A 14,206-nucleotide genomic window follows, 5' to 3' on the forward strand; every position below is an offset into this window, starting at 1 on the left:
TCGATGGACACATTCCCCAATATGTAGTAAATCTTTAAGTTAGCTATATGTTAAGTATATATACTTGACATGTGTTGCTATTCTGGAGACATTCCAAGTAAGTTTTTATCATTTTTACCCTTGGTGTGAAATAGGTTTGAGTGTGGACAGGTATCGTTATTCTAGAGACTTTCTTTAAAACTTGTTCTCCTTTTAACATTTTGTCCTGGAATAGGATTTATATCGTTGATTTAGGATCATTTGGCGGTTATTAAATAAGGTTACTATCTTTAGATGACATAAAATTATGGTTTCTAGGTATTTGCACTTTTGGTCGCACATTTCTTCAATAGTTTTACAGAATTTTCATGTGATAGAATTAAAATCACCAATAAAATTAATTTTTTTGCTTGTTTGGAAAAGAAAATCGCCAATACAAATTAATTTTTCCCCCTAAAATAATGTCGGATTCGCCATGATTTTATACTTTTTTCCAAGGGGTGTTTCTTAAAGTTATCCTTGATTCTAGTTAAGGGCAGATAAGGAAAATAACTTAATTTTTATTACATGATTTTTTAAAAAGCTAGTGTATTGGGTTGAGTAGGGGAAGAGCACTAGGAGAATACTTACATATCAAATCTTGATGATTTATTTCTGTTGATGGGATAGGTTTTGTGTGGGAGCTTTGCTTTAGAAAATTGAATTTGTGACGAAAAAGTTGTCAATACTCGAGTAAAAATATTTTTTAGTTGAAAAATTGTTAGCCTTTCCCATTAATTATTTTTCGGCTATTTTCCATCTCACTCCACGTTTGACTCTCTTTTTTCCCTACTTATTAGTTGTTATCTCCACTTTTGAGTCTTATTTTTTCCCCTATTTATTATTAAACTTTTCATTTTTTAAATTGATTTATATTTTAGAGTTTAAAATATTATAATTTATTTTTTAAATTAGTTTAATTTTTCCTTATTTGTGAGAGAAGTTACAAATTTTCCATATTATTTTTGTATTTCTTATATTAATTTTTCATAGTAATTTTTTTGGTGGTTATTTTTTTAAATGATTTTTTAATTCGTTTATGATAAGCTGAATTTAAACAAATAATATTTGTTAATCTATTTAAAAGTTTTTTAAAATACTATGTTATTTAAATTGAAAATTATTAATTATATTTTTTTAAAATAATTTTATTATCAAACATCTATCGACTTAATGTTGCAAGCACAAAAGTATGCTAGTGCTAGTAGTATAATATTTTGGGTTGATTAGGGGAAGAGCCCTATTAGGAGTAGCTTATATGTTGGGTTTTAATGATTTATTTTGGTTGTATTTGTATGTTAGTTGACATCTTAAAATATTTCTTAGCTTCTAGGCATTTAACAAAATGCCTTATAGAGATCATCAAGTGTAAAAGTGTCAAAAAACGGCTATTGCAAAGTTTTGATCGATGCCCACTCAAAGATACACCAATAGTCAATCACTCAATGTCAGTACTTGTGACCAAATGTCCTAGTTATTCACAAATATCCCATTTTTGGTGCACAAATGGGTGACTTACTAACCAAAAAAGTTTTTTTTCTTTTTTAAATGGTTGACTATTATTATCATTGTTGGGGTTCCTTGGGATCAGATGTATGTGGGTTTGTGGTTATTGGAATGAATTTGATTACCATATACCAAAAATAAATACACTTCTCTGAGACATGTTATCCAAGGGATCCAATAGATTAGGAACCTTGAATGACAACTTAGAGCTCCCTATCTATGATGTACAAGAGCTATGGGAGTGACTCTCAAATGAACCTAGTATGCAACCCTTGCAAGGTGCGCCATAGAATGAGAGATTCCAAGACAAGAGAAAGTATGCTAGTATGCAAGAATCAAAGATGAGATGAAATGAAAAATGCAAGCTAAATGAGAGATGTAAGAGTTAACCTTAGAGATGTAAATGCAAGCTAAATCTAACAAGAATGAAAGTATTACAAAGCCTTCTAGTTAGGCTATGTGATATATGCTAGAGCATAAAGGAAACTAAGCTAACAGTGTCATTAAGCTACAATGCAAGTAAACCAAGTGAATGTAAAATGGATGCAAACTGAATGCAAGACGAGTTATCCAAATGATCCAAAATCACCAAGAAAAACTACAACATAACAATAGCATAAGTGAAAAAGAGATGAGAGAGTGAGGAAAGAGGTTCCTTTTAAAGAAAAATGGATGACAGGGATTAAAAGACCTAATCAAGGGTGGATAATGAGCCTTGAGTGATCCATGCGCACAAGAATCTCACCTGAGCAAGATCAACCATTGACTTTAAGAGGCAAAAGATGTGTGGAGAAGAATTAAAGCTATTACGATTGCATTTCAAGAGGCAAAAGATGTGTGGAGGATACTTAAAGCTATTTTAAAAATAAATATTCCTCTCGCACCGAAAAGTGTACCCCTCATGTGAGACAAAAAGCCTTTTATTTTATTTTTGAGATAAGAATAATGCTTTTCATGTGCATATTTAGGATAAGTGGGATTTTGGGGACTTCATTTAATTAAAAGGGAGAAAATACTTTAAATTAATAAAAAAACTTTGAAAAAAGTGGCCAAACCATATAATAATCAAAAAATAACAAAGTGATGATTTATTCAAGAATAAGCGATGGATAAATTAAGCAAAAATGCTAGAAAGGGGGCTCATAGTCTAGATTTCCATTTTTGGGTGATTGCATTTACTCCTCTTTGACTAATGTATGATCAATCCGGGAACACATTACACCAAAGAATGAAGATAGAAAGATAACAACAGATAGATAGATCTGGCTTTGAAGAATGAAGCACAAAGAGATAGTAGACCTTGAATGTGTAGTTTAGCAACAAAACTAGACACTAGGAGAGAAATAAACATAGAGAAAATGGAAAAGTTAAGCATAAGTTTTAGAGAGACAGTCAAATCAAGAGAAATCGAAAAGGTCAAGCATATGCTCCCGAGATAATAAATAGTCATAGTAGAATCAATATGCAACAAAGCAAACAAATGATAGTGTATTCTTGCCCCCTCATGATCGAAATCAAAATGAGGTAGAGGAGATTCAAAAATGAGCTAGATTTTATCAAATCAAGATAAATTCCATGATGACACATGAGAGATTAAGAACAAAGAATAACCACCAAGCAATGAAGATATGCCCGAGTTTGACTAAGTCTAACTTGCAAGATAAAGCGTAATAATTAGGTCAAAACATGAAGAAAGATGAAATGATGATGATGATGATAAGAGAGAAATAATAATAAGAAAGATGGAAATGATGTAGGGAGAATAAATGATGATTTCCTTAGAAAGATTTGAAGATTAAGCCTTAAGAAGGGTAATTCAACTGCATAGAAGAAAGCAAAATTTTAAAATGTGATTTTGATCATCAAGATAAACCCAAATTTTGGTTTTGATCTTGAACTAGATCCAAGACATCAAAGTTAGGTAAGGGTGCAATTTTTGCACAAATCCAAGGAGTTCAAAAAATTAGGTCAAAATGGGGTCAAAAGGTTATATAAGGGGCCCAAGGGGTCATTTTCAAATCATTTGTCTTTTTTGAGTTTTTGAGTCCAGAGCATTGAGAGAGAGAGAGAGAGAGAGAGAGAGAGAGAGAGAGAGAGAGAGAGAGAGAGAGAGAGAGAGAGAGAGAGAGAGAGAGAGAGAGAGAGAGAGAGATGGACTAGAGGAGGATTCCAATTGAGATGCACTGATTTGAGCATGATCAGCTGCACAACTAACACTTGCAGTATGGTCCACCAGTAAGTAATTAACATCCAAGCCAATTTTTAGATTGTTTAAGCATTTTTAGCATGTTTTTCATATGTTCTAGGTAGACCACATAGAAAACTTATACGATACTTTTGAAATATCTTACCACTGTTGTGAAAAGTCTTGTATGATAGTTCTATTGTCTAAAAAGTGGTGCATCACAATTATATGCATTATCATATCATAGCTACCCATTAGTCACATGATATTAGATGAAGTATTGTCCCAACACAAAGTATCATACTGGTCTAGAGAAAAGTATCATTTGATACTTATTCAACCACCTATTGAAGTTCATTTAGAAATTTCACCACTTTGTGATTTGAGGACTTAGTTAATTGTTTGTGCATCTAATTAGTGATGTTTTAATTTTATTTTTGTTGGTGTAAATGAGTATTTACTATTTACACTTACTTAAGTTTACTTAGGTTAATGCATTATTTTATTATTTTATTTTGTGAGACACTTAGGAGTTTGTGCACCTTTTTGAGTTGTCATGTTGACAACACAGAAGTACGCAACTCTATTTTAGCACATGGTGTCTACAACACTAATTTGCATGTCACACCCTTGTAGGCTTATCCTCTCATCATCACACTTACTTTCGTGCTTAATGGAGGATAAGCCATATATGGTGGACATGTGCTTGGTTGTATGGCATATCATGATGTTGATTACAAGGCATTCTAGATGTATCTCAGAGGCCTTTGTATATAGGCACTCCTAGTGTACTTTCACATGGCATATTGAATGAATATATCGTCATTTTCATCATACTCTCTCTTTCTGGTTTATAGTTGTGCTTGTGTTTGAGTTCTTAGTTCCTGGATGAATTTTTCCCTTAGGCAAATTCTTACATGGTATCAAAGCTTGGAGATTTTCTCATCACATAACCGTTTGAGACCATTGTTGCTTCAACACCTTAGCTTGAATTCGGAGTACTACAAAAATTAGCAGCATCTAGAGCCAGATCTGACCTTGCCATTGCGTTTAGAACACTGATTTGGTGAAGATCAACTATAAACTTGGCTATCTTGGCCCAAAGTTGACTGTAAGGCAAAAAAAATTTGCAAATCGGAACTCAGAGGCCCTAATTTGCAATTCGGGTATGGTCATTTTTGTAGATCTATAATTTAATTGTAATTCAGATCTATCATTATTCTCTATCATTTTTGTCTATACCAGCAGAGAAATTTTTTTTAGCAGAACTGGGCAATGACACCTCGACTTTGTCATTTGGAGATATATTTTATTTTTCGCAGAGAATATTCCTACGAACTAGTGGGCATCTCCTTATTCCAGCGAATATTCTACACATAGTAGTCATCGGTTTCAACTTGCATAACCGACAATTTACACTCCGGCTAGCCCCATTACCCCGACGAGCTTCACATTTACATTTGGGTGTACATGACATTTGTTTTATACAACTGCCTAGGCCATTGTGTGATCAATGTGGGATTTTTAAAAAAATCTTGGCGACGACATCGACTATAGCATATTCCAGCGTATTGAACATCCTATGCATTGAAGATCTGACCTACACTCATCCTCCTTTTCTAGCATCAAAATAGATATTTCGACAGACTATGAGTATATTCTGCCGCTATTTCATATACTCCGGGACCCTAGAGCTCAAACTCCGATGCGTTAGAGTTTTTTCGGCATGCTTGTTCTGTGAACTCATGCGCATTTATTCTAGCCACGACGAAAAATACCGGCACGAAATAAGTTTTTCCAGCAGCATACAGGAATATACCGGCGTTGATAAGTAATTTTCGACGACGAAACAACAAAAACTAGCGACTGTCCAATTTTTTCGGCGTCAAATTGCACTTTCCACCTTTTTTTTTTGAAGTCTACCACACAGTAGTTGTTACCACATATATTTTCCTCGTGTTCTAGTAAGGTTCAATCACAATTCTTTTCCTAATCATGAAGTCGAACTTGAAGTTTCAATTAACTTCAAGTTCAAGTTCGATCTCCCATCTATCTTCCATGTGTTAAAGTCCACTTCCTTTCCCCGAGTCAGTCTTCGTGAAGTTGAAGCCCGATCAATCCAAACTTCAACTTCAACTTCGATGTTAATTTTGTATACTGACGCTTTGTTTGCATGCAGGGTTTCAATCTTTGAGTTAAAAAGCAAGGTGGGCACCAGTGAAGACACTTCCCAAGGCACGCGAGATAATAAATAAGGACTTTAAGGTGGCACGTGTTTAGATACGACAAGATTTGGTGAAAAGGCAAATTTGTCATTTCATGATGACATGGAGTGTTAATAGGTGTGCGGATTTGATGGGCACTCAAAACAAATTACTCAAAGGGTCTTTTCTGATGCATGACACATGAATAGTAATTATTGAATTTACTTGCCATATCTGTACTATGATTTCCTTTGTAAGTCATTCCTTAAATGCATTCATTTTGTCTTCTTACCACTCATTTCACCATTTCCAAAAAAAAAAATCTTGCACCATCAAGTAAGGAGAACAAATCACAGGCTGTAACTCTATCAAATTGTAAGTGTGTTGCCATAACCCTCTATAATTTCATTTGTGCTTGCTTTGTTTTGAAATATTTCAATTTGTATCTTTTTGACCCTATCTTCCATAACGAGTCATGATGTTATTTCATCCCAAGATGCCCAAGTTTGAAAAGCCATGTCTACTTAGTTCTTTGCTTGAAATTCGTGGCACATTTCTGGTTAATAAAAACTTAACTGATGTCATTGAGAGAGCCAGAAACACCTAGTCAGGTCCCATTTATCAAAAGCTAGCTAATAGTGGGTTGCTTGAAGCCGCCGCTTTTCCCACAGCAATCACATGCTCAGAGCTTGTTATTGAGTGTGCAAACCATTATGACCCTAGCACAAGGTGTATTAAGAAAGTTTTAGGGGAAGTAATAGTTAAGATTAACAGAACCAGTGTCTATTCAGCCTTTAGAATTCCTCACAAAGAACCCTATGAACCATGGACGTTCAAGGAAGCAGAGCGCCTATATGCCGAAAGAAAAAGTAGTTACGATAATAAGGTAGCTCAGTCTTGGCTCCTGAAACCGGTAGAGGGTGGTTCAAGGTTGCCAAAACCTTTAACCATTGAGCATTTCATAAAAGAAATTGTGGACATTGTACCTCTGTTGAATAGAATTAAGGGAAATGAACATGCATTTCATTGGGAGTCTTGGATGTATCTTTTCATCCAAAAGATTGTTGAAGGAAACAAGTGCATTGATTGGGATGACCTGATTGCTAAGAACTTGCACAAAGATTTAGTGGCTGTCAATAACTTTGGCCCATTTTTCTTGTCCTCCTATTTGATTTATACCCTAGCAGCGTTTAAAGAATGGGAAAATCTCCCACATTCACCTTGGACCAATGAAATGCCCATTTACCAGTATTATAGTGATCTTCAGGAAGCTACTTTGTGTAAGGAATTCAGAAGGATAAATGATGTCTTTTAGAGAAGGCTAGTCTTTGAACTTCAATGTCATGAAAACGATAGACTGTTTGAAGAAGCCATGCAAGCTATACAAGTCTATGGCTACTTTTACATTCAATTTCCTAGGTTCACATATATTAGGATAGGTGGTTTTTCTGGTGAACCATTGAAGTTACCTTGTTACAGCTTAGACTCTATAGTTTTATTTGAAATGTGCAGACAATTTGTCTCTATGGTAGAGTCTTTTGAGATTTCTAAGAGGTCTTCTTATGTATTCTTTCCTATTAAAATTGGACATTATAGATGCCCTAGCCTAAAGCAAGCTATGTTAACAAAAGTATCATTGGCTTGTCTATGCTTTCAACCCTTCTCTCCTCAGGAAGATTTTGATTATACAGGTTTTGTCAGAAATAATGTTAAGAATGCAGTCTCTCTGGTTCATACCCCGCAGTTAGAAGACTATTGGACGAATTTCCCTAATGAATTTGAAGTAAGGAAAAGATTGTAGTCATGGCTAACTGTGAAACAAATTAATATTTTTAATGTGGATCTTGATACATGTGGGCTGAAAGAAGAGGATTTTGAAGAGGTGCTTGACCCATTCTACATTGACCAGATTGAGTGCATGCCTATTCCCCAAATTGATTGGGGAAGAAGAGAAGAAGATGATGTTTTCTCTCGCACTAAGGATGTGTTGGCTAGGACCGCAAGTTGAATAAAATCGAAAACTGTTGCCACCCCTAACTTGATTAGGAAGTTTTCAAAAAGCAAAAGTAAAAAGGCTCCAAAAAGCAAAAAGAGATCACTAATCAAGATATTCATGATCCTATTGCAAGCCCGGCTGAAGTTGAAGCTGAAATAGTTCGAGAGCCACTTCAACTTCAAGTTCAAGAAGGTACGCCTAAGACTAAAAGGGTGACCCGTTCAAGCACAAGGAAGGCATCAGTGACCAAAAGCAAGGGTGCAGTAACAGTTGATCTCGAGGTTGCAGAAGAACTACCTATGGTGGACAATGTACTTGAACCTAAAAGGTTGCTAGTAAATACTGAAGGCCAAGAGAGTAATCTTGCCTTGGCCAAATTATCCCCTTCCACTGACAAAGAACTAGTCACACCTAAATGGTTGGAGATTTTTGTTGAGAAGAAGAGAAGCATGGTTCCCCTTTCCATGCCGATTGATGATTCAATCAGTAAATGTCTAGGAAAAACACGTAAGGTGAAGAAGGCAAGGACTGAATCAAGGATCAAGTTTGATAAGAATTCAAGGTATTGGTTGGCTGAAATAGCCATGCCACCCGATGGAAGTTCACGCGAATCCTTGGCTCCTCAGGACTCCTAGATAACAAAAGTTGATATAGGGAAAGGAAATTGTGAGGTAGATATGGAATTCTTTGAAGCCTCTAATAAGAAGATTGCACACAGGGTATGGAAGGACAAATAAGAAATGGAGACAATAAAGAGTATGGCTCAATATATCAATGCCATCCTTCATCCTAAGGCAAAACTGATTAGTAAAATGTTAGCGATCATTGATATGTCCTCTGCAACCAACTAGCAATCTCTTGAGAACCTGCACAAATGCAGAGTAGTTGCAAAAACAACAAAGGAATGGGTGCAAGGTGTCCTGGATGACACTGTGAAACATATAGGTCTCCTGGATAAGGCTTCGAAATAAATATCAACCATTACTAAAAAGGTGGAAGTGAGTAATGAAGGATATGAAAAGGAGAAAAATAATTGGGCGAAGGTAGTGATATGGTTGGAAGAGATCCAAGAATTTGGATTACAAAAATTCCAAGCCGAATGCCCTGTGGCAGGTTTAGATGAGAAGGCCTTGTATGTGATCAAAGAATGTATTGAATGGAGAAATGAAGCATTAATATAGGGCATGACTAAAGTCAAGGAAAAACTGCAAGAACTTAAGATCATACACTAGATAATTCAAGGAGACCTTAAATGGTTTGTCAAGTAGTCCAGAGGTAAAGAAGAGGACTTCATTGCCCAATCTGAGAGAGTGATCAAGGAAGTTCATAAGAAGTTCCAAGAACTTTAGGACAAGAAAGCACCAACTAAGCAAGATTTTTCAAATGTAGCACACACTGAAGCCATGCTAATAATTAATCTCAAGAACTTGGAAATGCATGAAGAAAAGATAATGGAATTGAAGAAAGAAAAGGAAATCTAGAAGCAACAGCTTGCCTACATTGGTCTACCACATTAGTCCATTATTTCAGCATTCTCAATTGCCTACGAAGCATGGAAAGAGGGCAAGAAACATGACTAGTAGGGATAGTGCTACCTAATTAGAAGAAATAGTTACACATAGTTGCTTAGTTGTTCTTTTTTGTTATTTTACTTTTTTTGCATTCTGATTAGTAGTTATGTTAACCAAAAGACTATTTTACTCCTGGTAGGGTAATTTTGGCAACTGTCCGGCCCCATGCCTTTTAAATATGTAATAACTAGTATGGTAGAGGGTGAATCTCTAGCATACCGATAGACAAAACTATTTTTGTTGTGGTTTAATCTTAAGTTTTAGAAGTAGCATTTCAAAATTCTGCAAATACAAAGAAAACTCTGTAGTTTGATTTTGTTAAGAGCTTTCACTAGTACATTAGGCCCCCATTTTCAACCAAAGGCCTATTTGGGTTGTTAAATTCTTTTTTTTTTTTTTTAAATGGGCCCGATATGGTCGAAATTTTGACCAAATTTTGACTATGGTAAAATTGTTTAAATTTCAACCTTCAAAACATAGGAAAAAAGGTCACGACAGTGTTAATTTTTTTTTGGGGCGCACCGTGACTGCAATGGGCGGGAGCTTGGTGCAGGGTCAACAGGAGAGCAGAAAGGAGGTAAGAATCTGGTCATTAGATATCATTCCAAGTTTCTTATCTATTAGAAAGTTGTAGAGGCGGATTCCAAAGCTATTCAATGCTTTTACATTTTATCTTTCTCTTCTACTCATTGCAATTTAAAAAACAGAGCCACTGTTAATTCTTTCAGGTCACAAAGTTGTTTTATAGATGATGTTTAGGTTCAGGTTTAGCATATATTTAAGTGCAAGGATAAAGCTGTGGAAAATTTATATTTTTGATATAATGCACTATTCATTTTTTGTATTTCTTTTGCATGCAGGGAATCTCGAGATGTCTTGGTGTTGGAAAACTCTGGATTAGAAACAAAGAATGTAATATGCCATAGCTACTCCCATTTTCTTTTTCACTCAATTTAGCAACATTACCTCTGACAAAATTTGATCCAGACCCATTCACACAGGTTTGTGGCCATTTTACTGTAGATTGCTTTGCAAGACATTAAACAAGAACTCAATCTTTGGGAGGATTGATATATTGTAGAACATCTATATTTGCATTATTTTCCTCTTCATTCCAGTAGTTTATTTTCTATATGGCTTGCATCCACAACATGACCTTGTTGAGTCAGGAGTCTTTTTCACTACTTTATTTAAAGAAGAAAGGAAGCTTAGCTTGCAAGTTTTCAAAAGAACTTCATTGTAGAGTTTGGAGCCCCAACAATGTAAATACTATGAGGAAACTATACGAGATGCATTGTTATAAGTTATACAAGCTTTCCTGGTGCAATCTAGAAGTACCATTTTAAGGAACTGTTTCTCCAAAATAGAAAATGTAATGTAGTGATTCTAGCATATGACGTGCAGATGGGTATTCTTGTGTGGGAGAAAAAAGAAGAAGAAAAGAAGCAATTTTCTTTATCATCTCTGGCTAAAGACACAACTCATACTCTTGAAGCTGTGTTATATTCTCTCATAGATAGTCCTGCTATAAATAATTATTCATTTTTTCCCTCATGCTTGTGCTTTGAATGATTAGGAGTAGCGTGTATCTTGTTGGTGTTTCAAACTGCTGAAACTATCAAGCAACAAAATGCTTAATATCACAGTGAAATGACTCACACAATCTAGGGATTAGGCAATTCCCAATATCAACTATATGAATGAATCACTATAACCCAACTTCAACAAAACCAAATGATGGTTTCCTACTCTTTTGGCTCTGCTAAACCAAGGCGGGTATACCTAGGGATAATTCTAATGCAACTGTGTATGAAATTATCTTAGTTTCATTCTGATTCTCATCTGTTACCTTCACATACATACACAGCTCACTTCAATTCTTTAATGCTCTCAAACTTATGCACATCCCTTATCAACAGATCTGGTCATAATTCTCCTAAAATTTACAAGTATTCCTGGAAATAACAACTACCTAAGAATCAGGAATTAGATATAAATGAGTTGAGACCAGCATTTATAATTCTTGAACAGGATTGAAATAATTTTGATTTTATAAGATGACTTGATATGCAACAGCAGAATTCATCCTTGTTTACTTCTAATTTATAAGACCAGTGCCTTATCCATTGGGCAAGAAATTGACTATTGGCGAGAGATCTAATTCAAATAACTTGTATAAGAATTAATCAACTGCAATCACCCATCTCCATTCTTATGCAATATCCCTTTTATGAACTCATAAACCCTATTGATTTACTGAAGCATTTATATAATTGCTTGAATTAAAAGCAACATACAACCCATCCAAACTGCATTCAACCAAATAAACCTTATTTAAATGACTTCAAAGTAAACAAATCCATAAACTGGAGACAGAAATTGATGAATTAGGCAAGCTTCAAGATTTAAGTTTCTAGGTATTTATTTGACACCATTTCCCCATGGCCTACTTCCACTCTCCCAATTGCACCTAAAAACTACCAACTGCACCCTTTAGGACCCCAACTACACCATGGATGTAATATTCATTGTTTAAGCACAATTGGGGGCATCTTGAGTCATTTTGGTCTTTTGGGGTGTAATCTGCTCTATCAGAGCTCATTTGGTTAACAGAAAGCACCTATTTTGATCAAAATTCACATCTAGGGTTTCAATTTCATGTTAGGACCTGGAGTAGATGACTTTTTGTTATTGATGGTCTATTTACAATATGTGGCAATTATTGGGAGAACACATTCATTGAAAAACTACTAATGCTTGTTTGCAGGATGTTGTTGAAGACTTGTGTGCTTGTTCAAACTCTATGCATGGTTTTTGTAGATTAGATAACACTTTATTTGGTTCACCAAAATTAACTTTCTATACTACTTGGTGTTTATGCATTGTTTAGAACCCTAGGAGTTGCATGGACATATCATCTCCCCTCGTTATTCATAGATCTTGGGTGCAAGAGAAATTTGTGCAATTTCTATAGAGAGGCCTATCTTGGACACAAGACTCATCACTTGGTGAGCCCCAAGGAGTGACCTTGAAGTGGTGATGGGCCAAAACTAGGTTTCAACATTCCAACCACTATAATAGACTTGATACAATTAATGTCATGTCAATGGTATTGTTGTGTGATAGCTCTCCTTCAGTATCTATGTGGTGTATCAAACCCTAGTTCTTAGGGCTCGGAGACCTTCTGAGGAAGTTTATCATTCACTTTCGAAATGAAATGACCACACTAAATACCTTGTTTTAGAGACCAAAATCCTTTCTACCCACTAGCTCAAGGGGTCATTAATGCCCATAAAGACATCCCATATTCTCACATCCTTAGTAGAGACAATAGTCCCTATGGAAGTAATGCCCTTTGGGAACCAAATCTTGGTAGCCCCAAGAAGTGAGTTCACTATAAGGGAGAGCCTATGGTGCCAAGATTCTTAGTTTTCCACTCTAGATAAGCATGGATGAACTTCGGTTCAAGTGGGAATTCAATGGAATATACAGTCTTAAATCCTAGGTTGTGATGTAAAACTATTATTGTCTTATTGTGCCTTGTGTGTGTGTAAAACATTAATCAAGATAAAGAAAAACTTGCAAATTTACACCTTGGATACTATTCAAACACTTGTCAAAAAATTTCAACATTGTCAAGACATTGTAAACTTTGGTCCAAAACACTTGAAACCTTGAAAATATGGAGACTTGTAACCTTAGGAGTGCTTGGCATGACTTAGATTACACCTTTGCATAGCATCCACTTACATTTATCATTCTTTGAGCTTCATGCTTGCATCCTGTTAGTAAACAGATTTGTCCTTTGGATAGAAAAATAAAAGAGAACTCAACATGCCCAACTATGAAAGACAAAATACACTAATAGTTGGATTAGTTATCATTGATTGATAACTATCCTCTAAATTAAGAGGTATAGCTCCATCATTTATATATTTGCAATGAATTTAATGATAGGATATACCTTTAATCCAAAGGTACTAAGGTTTTCTAACATTTATCCATAGACATGGGATGAATACGATTGCTAGATTTATAAATTGAATGGGAAGAGAAAGCCAAATAAGTAGCCACAAGACTATCTAACCAATGTTTTGTATTATAGGAGAGAGAGAGAGAGAGAGAGAGAGAGAGAGAGAGAGAGAGAGAGAGAGAGAGAGAGAGCTAAAATTGTAATGTTCTGAAGGCAATTTTTGTATAGTTACTTTTATTTGTTTTTGTTATGTATGATATCATTTTGGGACTTAGAAATTTTTTCCCAAATGTTTCCATCGATGCCAAAGGAGGAGATTATTGGAAATATGGTCAGCTATATGTCTTGATGGTTTTCATTTATGGAAACATACATTCAACATTTCATTTATGCATTTAAAGATAGAAATTGTTTAAGTATTAAATAGTTTGCAACAATTCAGAGAATAGATCTGAAGAGTATGGATGATGCGTTGAGAGTTATCTTATGTGTAGTTGAGGAAAGCTTCATAAAACTATCATGATGATGTGTTCCATTGCATAGATGTGTATGAACAGTACGACACAAGTTATAGTAAGATTAAAAGTGTGGGTATTTAATAGTGCAAAACATAGCATAGCAGTAAACAAAGTTGTATGACTTAAAGAATTATTTTGGTTACAAAATAATTACTAAGTTATGTTGAGCTGACTATGTGGATATTATTCCATAAGTTATTTTATATTACGTCAAGCATGTGAAGACATGAAGGTT

Source organism: Cupressus sempervirens, chromosome 9 (genome assembly GCF_028749045.1).
Source record: "Cupressus sempervirens isolate cs-2001-9-10 chromosome 9, ASM2874904v1, whole genome shotgun sequence".
In the NCBI taxonomy this organism is placed as follows: domain Eukaryota; kingdom Viridiplantae; phylum Streptophyta; class Pinopsida; order Cupressales; family Cupressaceae; genus Cupressus; species Cupressus sempervirens.